At 41.2% G+C, this 9,789-nt stretch overlaps 2 long non-coding RNA genes across 2 annotated transcripts; both read right to left on the bottom strand.

Annotated features, from left to right (window-relative positions):
• Positions 1-2,258: 2,258 nt before the first annotated feature.
• Positions 2,259-3,642, bottom strand: LOC148153805 (uncharacterized). Its single transcript, XR_015761510.1, has 2 exons — positions 3,587-3,642; positions 2,259-2,681 (listed from the first exon to the last, which is right to left on the bottom strand). It is a non-coding gene; the product is annotated as an uncharacterized LOC148153805 (long non-coding RNA).
• Positions 3,643-5,878: 2,236 nt separating this feature from the next.
• Positions 5,879-9,789, bottom strand: LOC148153804 (uncharacterized). The gene is made up of 2 exons (XR_015766377.1): positions 9,127-9,789; positions 5,879-9,076 (listed from the first exon to the last, which is right to left on the bottom strand). It is a non-coding gene; the product is annotated as an uncharacterized LOC148153804 (long non-coding RNA).

The raw sequence follows: 9,789 nt of genomic DNA, 5'->3' as shown, positions 1-9,789 counted from the left end.
GCTAAACACATAACGCTGAATGGAGTGGTCGACCCTTCCAAGATGGCTGCCCTAAATCTCGTCAGTGATAATAGGCGAGAGCGGTCCATGAGGGTCTATGCTTATATTATGTCTATGATGTGTGCACTGAATTCCAAAATCTGTCCCTGACACAGAGACATCAAGTGTACAGTACGTACACTGGCAGCAATAAACCAATCTGGTGTACGTAAAGTACGTACATAATGCAAGGCATGACCGTTCACCTGCTCCCAGTAGAGCAGGGCACCCAATTGATTTTGCTATGTTTTTCCATTATTCTCATGTTTCTCTGCTGAAACTCACTGCAGACTATTCCCCATAACTTATTACAACTTTTATTTGGTATTCGGCTTCAGGACCCACACCACTATTTTGATACACATATACAGACATGTGCACATGTAGAAAATATGTTTTTATGCCTTGAAAATAGCATGTCCCATTAACAAAGTTGATATGGGCAGTTTTCTTTAGAGAGTTTCCAACAGATGAGCATATCTATGCTGTGCAAAAGATTTTTTGGTGGATTCTTTTTTCAGCAAAGAGCCAGGAAGAATGCATTTGCCAAAACCAATCTCGCCTCCTAAGACCAACTCTGAGCCCAATAAAACTTGAGACAATATAAGCTAAAGAAGAAACAAAATTTTTTTATTGTGACAGATTTTTGATTTTTTTTGCCCAATTACGACATGATAGCTAATTGCTAATAGCTAATAATCTAACCCCATATGTCCAGAACTGTGACTACAAGCCCATAGTGATCTCTGACCACGCTCCTCTTAATGGGGTATATGCCACGGACTTCCGTTTTAGCACTTCCGCATTTTTTTTCCACATAGCCTACTTCCGGTGATCAGTATGTTAACAGTGGCTCCTCAGTTGCTGCAGGACTATTAATGATGCTTATAAAATTATTCAGACGTCCTGAAACGCTCCAACAACAGCAAAGGATTTAAGCTGGATGTGTCAAAACTTCACAATAACTTCAAAGGTAAGTTAATAAATCGTTTATATTCACCATAATGCCTCATGTCTGACGTAGCTAACAGGGACAAGCTTACAAAGGTGCTATGTAAACGTTAAGTGTTTTGATTATCTGTGCAGTGTGGAATCTACATATCTATGCTTTATATATATATATATATATATATATATATATATATATATAGATCTGTCTATATTGTGTCCAAGCTATCAGTCGAAGCTGAAGTTAGCTTCTGAATGTAGCATCTAATTCGGAAAATAGCTAAAGGGCGATTACACTTAATTTTTCACCATCTTGAGCTTTTTTAATATGTTGTACTTTAAAAACTATAACACCTAGTCATTTCAAACCTAACTAGATTATTCTGTACTAACAACAGAATAAATAAAACATTTGTGAAACCTTCTAATTGATTTGTGAAATTTGTAAAATATCAATAATGGATTCCAGAACGCATTAGATCTGAATTATTAAAGTGGCATTGTTATTTTAACTTCCCGTTTTCTTTTTTTTTAAATCTTTATTATATTTGGAGTTGGACAGAGTTCTGTTTGATGGCTTCCTGGAGGGAGAGATCGGCTGAGCTAATGTTACCAACAACTTTTCTCCTGCTATTAACGTTTTTGTTTTTCTTTATATAGAAAGTATTTCTATCAGTTGCTTTTTCCATTTTGTTTACAGTATTTGCTCTATTTTTTATTTTTACCTTAATCCTTACCTGGTCAGGTGAGGTGGAAATGTACATCCTGTTGATTACTGACAAATGTCAGAACCACATGGACTGAGCTGGTTACGTCAGATCAATCTGAATCTTTATTTCTCATTAAAACGACTTCTTGTAATTTTAAGACATTGTTATAAAATTGCATCTTTATTCTGCTGTAACGATGACTCCATTTTGCAATTAAAAAATCTTGTATCCTGACCGTTATGCTCCCTCATACAACTCACAGAACAGATGATTGAAATAAAGGCACTTTTTGAAAATATGTTATGTGATTTTATTATAGAAATTGAGGACGGGAGGAATAGATTAAAATCAAATTTGGTATGAAAAAAATCTTGTAAGTCATATCATCCAGCCTTATTCAGTATATTAAATTATATAACTAATTACATATTGCTTAATATTCACATTTCTTTACTGGTATTACCTAAAAGTGTTGCATTTTAACATCTCACTCCTGATCTACATGTAAATACTTGATATAACATAAAAACTGAGAAATGGGGAAAAAAGGTTTGTAAAATGTAGAGTATTACAAATGATATTCAATTTTATTGTAGGTACAAACAGGATAACAAAATGAACAGTGAATATATAATATACTTTCTAGCAGCTAAGCAGACATCAGACTTGTTTGCCTTTACTGGTGATGAAAACTCGTCACTCTGGAGGACAGGAAGAGGAGAGAGGAAGAGGAGAGAGGAAGAGCGGCTCAGCCCCGTCCAGGATGACCATCAGGGTAGCCAACAAAGTCTGCAGGAAGATTTTTGCATATCTGGTGCTCCAGTTTCAAGATCATAGTTTAACCAAGTAAATAAAAAGTTAGTCCACGTTGTGATGATCCGTGGACTGATGGATGCCTTCAGCAGGTCCAGGTGCTTGGATCCAATGGAAAGGTAATCGGCACTGTGATCATGGCTCAGAAACACGAGGTGTTGCGATGCAAACCTGAAAAATTAAAAACACACAAAAAAATAAGCGTCCATATTTAGCTGAACAACATAATCAAAACTAATAAATCCTCGGCTCTTTTTGAGAGTTTTGCTTGAAAATAAATTGACAATATCTCAGGAAATTAAACGTTTAAGTGAAATAGTACTGGTATCACAAAGAAACTGCAAAACATGTTTCAGAGGTGTAACAACACTGAAGTCACTGAGTAAGAGTGAACTAAAATACTACTTAGAAATGCATGTTAAAATCTGAATACTCTTTTGAAAGTGTGCAGCTGAAATTAATTTAAACTACTAGCAGGCAAAGCACAGTGTTCACCTGATATCTGTACCAACAGTAATACAAAAAATGATGCATAGAGGCATTAGTTTATAAAAGTTGAGGCAAACCTAAATTTACCATTTTAAAAACAAAAAGCAGCAGGAGGATGTAACTTCATAACTTCATTTTCTAAGCAGAATCTCAGAGAGAAAAAAAGAGAAATTACGTTGGGTAAAGCAAGAACAGATTATAGCAGCCAAGTGGAAAAATTCACTCTAACGTGGATTATAATTATGAAACAGCAAAGGTAGATGTCATATTTTCGGTATTCGGGAAATACGTGATTTGTACCATTTGTTCTGTGGGTTTTTCATGTGGATCGGTGAAAGTTAAACGGCTGTAAAGCGAAGGTTTTGGACCTTAATCTGACCGACTACCTGTGTGGTTTGGATCGGGCTGAAGCGTTGCTGCTCTCGGCTGTTCTTAAATTACCTGCTCAGTATCGGAGGGGCTCGTCGCTCCGACTGCATGTTAAATGTATTTTATATATGTCATAGAAACAAAAGCTAAGGAGCTGCCTAAGAATAATTTCATTCTCCGTATAACACAAACGCACATCAACACACATATTGACTTACCTTGTGCCGAATCGCTGCCTCTGTTCTCAGCCTGTTCCCGTTGCAGTGGATTTCCTACGGCATTATTTTCCTCCAACAAATTATTCCACTAAACGAAACAAGTACAACTTCCTTTTAACCTCCGTCTTCCCATTTCTGACGCTGGATCTTCAATATCCTCAAGCTTTGAAATAGCAGGCAGCTACAAACCGCGTGTTAGCTGTAGTGGCTAAGTTTTGGCTACAGTCTGCTGTCGCCTTGATATCAGCAGGAAAATTAAAAAACTAAGCACCAGATGGGTACTGGCTAATTACTGGACACAACGGCACACAACAAAACTCGATTGTTGTACCAGCAGCTCGCAGATATTTTAAGTTTTGCGTCTTTTTCATGGTACAGATCTTGCAGCTTCGGCCAACAACAATAGGAGCAAGCAGGACCCGGAACCAACCTATGTGGAATAAATTCAAACGGAAATACGTCACCACCTCTCGTGGCATATACCCCATTGAATTTAACATACCTGAAACAGAGGCCCAGAGAAAGCATTGGAGGTTCAACCCCCTCCTATTGTCTGATGAAAACTTTGTTAAATTTATGTCTAACCAGATCTCCCTATTTTTAGAAATTAACACCCCAGATATCTCAGTTTTTACTGTCCGGGAAGCCCTCAAGGCGTACATAAGAGGTCAGGTAATATCCTTTGTGGCTAAGAAGAAAAGGGACTCCCTGTCCAAGCAAATGGATCTTGAGAGACAAATTGCAGATTTGGACACTAGGAATGCACAAGATCCATCCCAACAGTTGCACAAGGAACGCTGTAGGCTTCCAGCAAAACACGATCTAATTACATCTCAGTCGATTGAATATTTACTGCTGAAAAATAGAAGTAGCACATACGAGCACGGCGTTAAGGCTGGGGAGGTTTTGGCGAGGCAGCTTATGAGTGCAAGGGCCAAATTAACTATTGGTGGGATAACATCTCAGGATGACACTATCATTATGGACCAGCAAGGGATAAATTATGCTTTTCAACATTATTATAATAAATTATATAGCTCTGATAATTGTTGTAACCCCTATCTTTTGCAGAACTTTTTTGGATGTTTACCCATCCCCAATCTAAACCCGGATCAAGTTGCTGCCCTGGACATGCCTATTTCGGAGCGGGAGATTTTAGGGCCAATCAAATTGTTACAACCCCAGAAGTCGCCTGGCCCAGATGGCCTGCCAAGCGAGTTTTATGCAGCATTCTCTGACCAGCTAGCTCCAATTTTGGCAAACATATATAAATATTCTTTCAAGAAGGGATCGCTCCCTCCAACCTTGAATCAAGCCTGCATAACATTGCTACTTAAAAAAGATAAGAACCCCACAGAATGTTGTTGTTGCACAACACCCCCCCCCCCCTTCTCTCTCTCTACTTCCTCTTCTGAGAGGAGGGAGATGTTGCTCCCAGCTCTCCGTCTAACGGGTGAATTGAGTTTCCTAAATCTGCCGAGATTTACCCTACCCAGAACTGAAGTAAACTCTGTTTAAGCTGGGTGCGAGAAAGACTAGCCTGGTTTCTAACGACCTCCATCCAGATGTCCCACCCTTTTTCACCCTGTGAATTAGCCAGATAGAGTAGCCCAGAATCAGCTAGTTTCACAGAGCACACCTGTTAACGGTCGCTCTTTCTCTTATTACAACTTGCACTTGTTACTGAACCAGGTTGGTTTTAGTGACTCGGGCGAGTCCCAAGGGTGTTGTTTTAGTTTTGGCTAAAAGCAACCTATAAAACATTTTCCACTTTCTCCTCCCAGAATCAAACTTCATAGCTATTTTACAACCATCAAAGAACTTTAAGGTGACTCATTAACTGAATGTCCACAACATCTTTTAGATTTTCTTAATGCTAATTATTTTATTAGTAAGGCAATTTTGCAAGGGTCAGTACAGCTTAAATCAGTAGCAGAAATAATCAAATAAGTAAAATCAATAATCTAGCCTATCTTTCCCTAATGCTGACACTGTGAACTAAAAAAGATAAACTTTGAGAGAGATGGACGGTGTTTGGCATTTTGAACCCCAGAACTGGCCTGATGATGAAAAAGGTGTTGCAGCAGCAGGAGGCTCCCAGTACAGGAAGAGTACTGAGTCAGAGCGGCAGGTCTCGGGCCTCAGGGTGACTTCCTCATGCGCGTAGCGGCCCTCTCCTTCTTGTCTTGCAGCTCTGTAGCTCCTTTCTCCTCGTCTCACGATCTTTCTGGTCTCTCGAGATGTAGAAGGGCTGATCTCATGGAAGGAACACACCAGTTCTTCCTCTTTGCCTTTGTTCTTTGCCTTTGTCTTTATCTTCATCTTTGCCTTGGTCTTTGTCTTTGGGGTCTCGAACCCAGCTGAGAAAAGTGCAATTTGAAGCCACATGTTGCGGGGCTAACGGGTTGGTCCCCATGTGCAGAACAGTCTTCGGTTCTGTGGCCCCGGCTCTTCTTCAGCTGCAGAGTTCTTTGTCCATCTCGATCTTGGCTCGAAGCTGCCTGAAGGATCCAACCAAAGATTCCTCTTTTGCACTCACCTTATAAAGGGTTTATCCACCCTTTTGGTGCATTTGCATTGGCTAGCTTTGTTGCTGTGCCTGTTTCATTGGCTGACTGCTTGGACCGATAATCTCATATCCATCACCATCTTTGGACATGACCTGATGTCTGTTCTAATGTCCCCGAGTTGCTCAACAGCTCTCTTGTGTCTAACCTTCTCTTAGGTAAGTTGAAGTTTAGCAATAAGGCGTTGGATACCTCCGCTCTCCCATCAGTTCCTCTTTCCCCCTGACCTTTCACCTACCATCTACCTCCAACACAACATCAGTGACCTTTAGTTACAGTTACACATTTCACCACATTTCAAGTTCAATGTCAAAATCACATTTATAACCTTTTAGTTTATCTGGTTTAGCATTCATTTATAATATTATAATAATCATTACTTATTAGTTACTCTTATAATCATAATGTGAGTTATTACAGACATTTCTGAAAAGAAACCAAGAATAATTCATTATTCTAATCATTTGACACCATGTTACAGTTACTTCTTTCTCCTTTAAGTACTTCCATAAGTATAAGTGTAAATATTCTTATAATCAAACCAGCATCAACCACCGGTTAAACCAATATTAATTATCGGCTTAATCATAAGTTATCATTATTAATTTAAGTATTTTACTCTGGGTTTTATCCAATTACTCAAAATGTCTAGTTTTTATTCCTTAAACCTTTAATGCTCAAAATGAGCAGTCTGAACTATTTTTAATCACTGCAGGCTGGAAACTTCCTCTTTTTCCAGGAAACCTGCTTTTCCTGTTTCATAACTTTCCTTCTGTCAGACTATGATTTTTTATGATTATATAGAAAAAAGTAGAATTAAAGCAAAGTTTGCAGGACACAATAACACACACACAACCAGATTAATTTTATTACCATCTGACTCTACTGTTGGGTCTTGATGTCACCTGTGTGATCAGTTTTAAAGATAACTTTATTTATTGTTATTATTAAACTAAAATCTCCAGCATGGGGAAGTGGGATGAGCTCGACTTTTCTCGACACCCCCTCCTCGAGGTCGGACCTTTCACATGCTGGGAACCCAACACCCTCCTTCAGGTCTGCGTCGTCATCCCCTGGAACGAGAAGATGGTCCTCTGGGATGTGAAGATGCAGATCCTCAGTCGTCACAAAGGACTCAGCAGCTTGTGATGTGAAGATGCAGATTCTCAAAACTCCACTGCTCTTTGACACCCCCTCCTCGGAGTTTTGATGCCTCCCAGGAAGTGACGTATGTCGAAGAGAACCCAGGTCGCTCTGATCCTCAGCTGGATGAACTGTCGGTTCTTCAGGATGTGGAATATCCTTAGGGACAGGTTGATGAGCTGACGGGCTGAGGCAGAAACCTCACACAAAAAAAAAAAAAAATCTGGAAGTTCAGCAGAACAAAGCAAAAAGCCTAAGCAGCATGACGCTTTATCCACAATCGTAATCCTTTTCCGTCGCTGGAGGTCGTTAAGGGGTACTGGAGTTGTCGGAGGCATCAGAAGTTGTTCAGGTCCTGGGAGGAAACTGTTGACCCTTCCCCTTCCAGGTGTTCAATACTTTGTTGCAGGATGATCTTTGTGGTTCTCTATGATGCCACTCCTTCCTCACGACTTCAGTCCCTTTTCCATTTTAATCCATCCGTTTGTGACAGGAGTTCTTCTTTAGCATAATCCAATTTCTTCAGGGCCCTCCCAGTCAAAGCCTTGAAGTTGTTCTTTGAATGGCAATCATCCTGTAATAGTGGCAAGTCTAACACAGGATGGCATGTTGCTTGATTCTTGCAATGTTCTGGTTCGCTTTAGCTAAGAACTGGCTTGAGCACTGACCTTGTGGACCCCTTTCCTCATTAATAGTACTGTTTTGCAGTGCAGTACTTGCTTCACAAAATTCTTTCCATTGAATTTCAGCTTGATCACCGTTGTTGCAGGCTGATCTTGAGCTTTAATCCAAACTTTCTGCCCTGTTTTCAATGACACTGCAAACCGCAACTTCCCCTTTCCCTCTCTGGGCCAAAAGGAGAAGCGCCTCCGCCCTCCTGCTTTCCGTGACGTGAACGAAGTTTCTCTGCAGGGGAAGACCTACTCTTCTACAGCTGTCACTGTTACACCATGTCCATCAGCACCAAGAGGTACTCCTGACCTCTCTTTTCTGTTATCCATGGGGTCTGCTACATCCATGCAGACTAAAGCCCTGGGTAATGTGCTCTTTGATGAACGACCCTTCCATCCGCTGCCCTGAGAGCCCTGCGTATGGACCACATACTCACAGTCTCACAGCTGCATCGGACGGTCTGAAGGGACGTCCAAAGGTCTTGTTCCACCAGTTCCTTACGGGTGGATCGCACGCCTGCATGTCCTAGGGCCCCATGCACGCTCCGCACGACCTCGTCCCCGTACTCTTCTGGGACCTCCCTTCCTCTGGGAGAACTGTCCCACTTCTCGATTCCAGCAAAGACAACCTTCCTTTGATTCACTCGAGTCCATGTCTCAAATCCCTCTCCATACAGAATCACTCTCACTGGGGCTGACTGGAACAGGGATCTAGACAGGGATCAATCTTCATCTTCTCTCCTGCTTGTCTTTTTGACGTTTGCTGGAGTTTTGATCCTTCTTCTTCTTCTTTTCCTTCATCCATGATTGTCTTTGTCTTCGAGTCGCCTTTCCCCCAAAGCCTCTCTTAAGCTATCGAGCAGGGATGGGTCCAGGCTATGGCTACTGGCTTCTCATCCGGATACTCGCGTCTATCCTCAGCAGAAGCTCTCCCTCACCTGCATGCCATACAGTTACTGCAAGGGTTGTGACTGACAGCCGGATCAGTCACCACTAACTCTATTCCCTAAGAGCTAGCCTCCAAGTGAGCTATTCAGATATTCGCCTCTCTGTTTTTACTGACTTGGTTAAAGTAGGGCTCTACCCCTTCTCAAAGGGCGGTGCCCCACCTCTTCTCAAGGGGCGGTGCCCCACCTCTTCTCAAGGGGCGTGGCCCCACGTTGGGCGCCACCTTGTTGTTGCACAACACCCCCCCCCCCCTTCTCTCTCTCTACTTCCTCTTCTGAGAGGAGGGAGATGTTGCTCCCAGCTCTCCGTCTAACGGGTGAATTGAGTTTCCTAAATCTGCCGAGATTTACCCTACCCAGAACTGAAGTAAACTCTGTTTAAGCTGGGTGCGAGAAAGACTAGCCTGGTTTCTAACGACCTCCATCCAGATGTCCCACCCTTTTTCACCCTGTGAATTAGCCAGATAGAGTAGCCCAGAATCAGCTAGTTTCACAGAGCACACCTGTTAACGGTCGCTCTTTCTCTTATTACAACTTGCACTTGTTACTGAACCAGGTTGGTTTTAGTGACTCGGGCGAGTCCCAAGGGTGTTGTTTTAGTTTTGGCTAAAAGCAACCTATAAAACATTTTCCACTTTCTCCTCCCAGAATCAAACTTCATAGCTATTTTACAACCATCAAAGAACTTTAAGGTGACTCATTAACTGAATGTCCACAACATCTTTTAGATTTTCTTAATGCTAATTATTTTATTAGTAAGGCAATTTTGCAAGGGTCAGTACAGCTTAAATCAGTAGCAGAAATAATCAAATAAGTAAAATCAATAATCTAGCCTATCTTTCCCTAATGCTGACACTGTGAACTAAAAAAGATAA

Source organism: Poecilia mexicana, unplaced genomic scaffold (genome assembly GCF_051168715.1).
Source record: "Poecilia mexicana isolate PSO_F unplaced genomic scaffold, ASM5116871v1 scaffold_19, whole genome shotgun sequence".
Taxonomy (NCBI): Eukaryota; Metazoa; Chordata; class Actinopteri; order Cyprinodontiformes; family Poeciliidae; genus Poecilia; species Poecilia mexicana.
The sequence above is the reverse complement of the archived record's forward strand: the minus strand, read 5'-3'. Positions and strand labels throughout refer to the sequence as shown.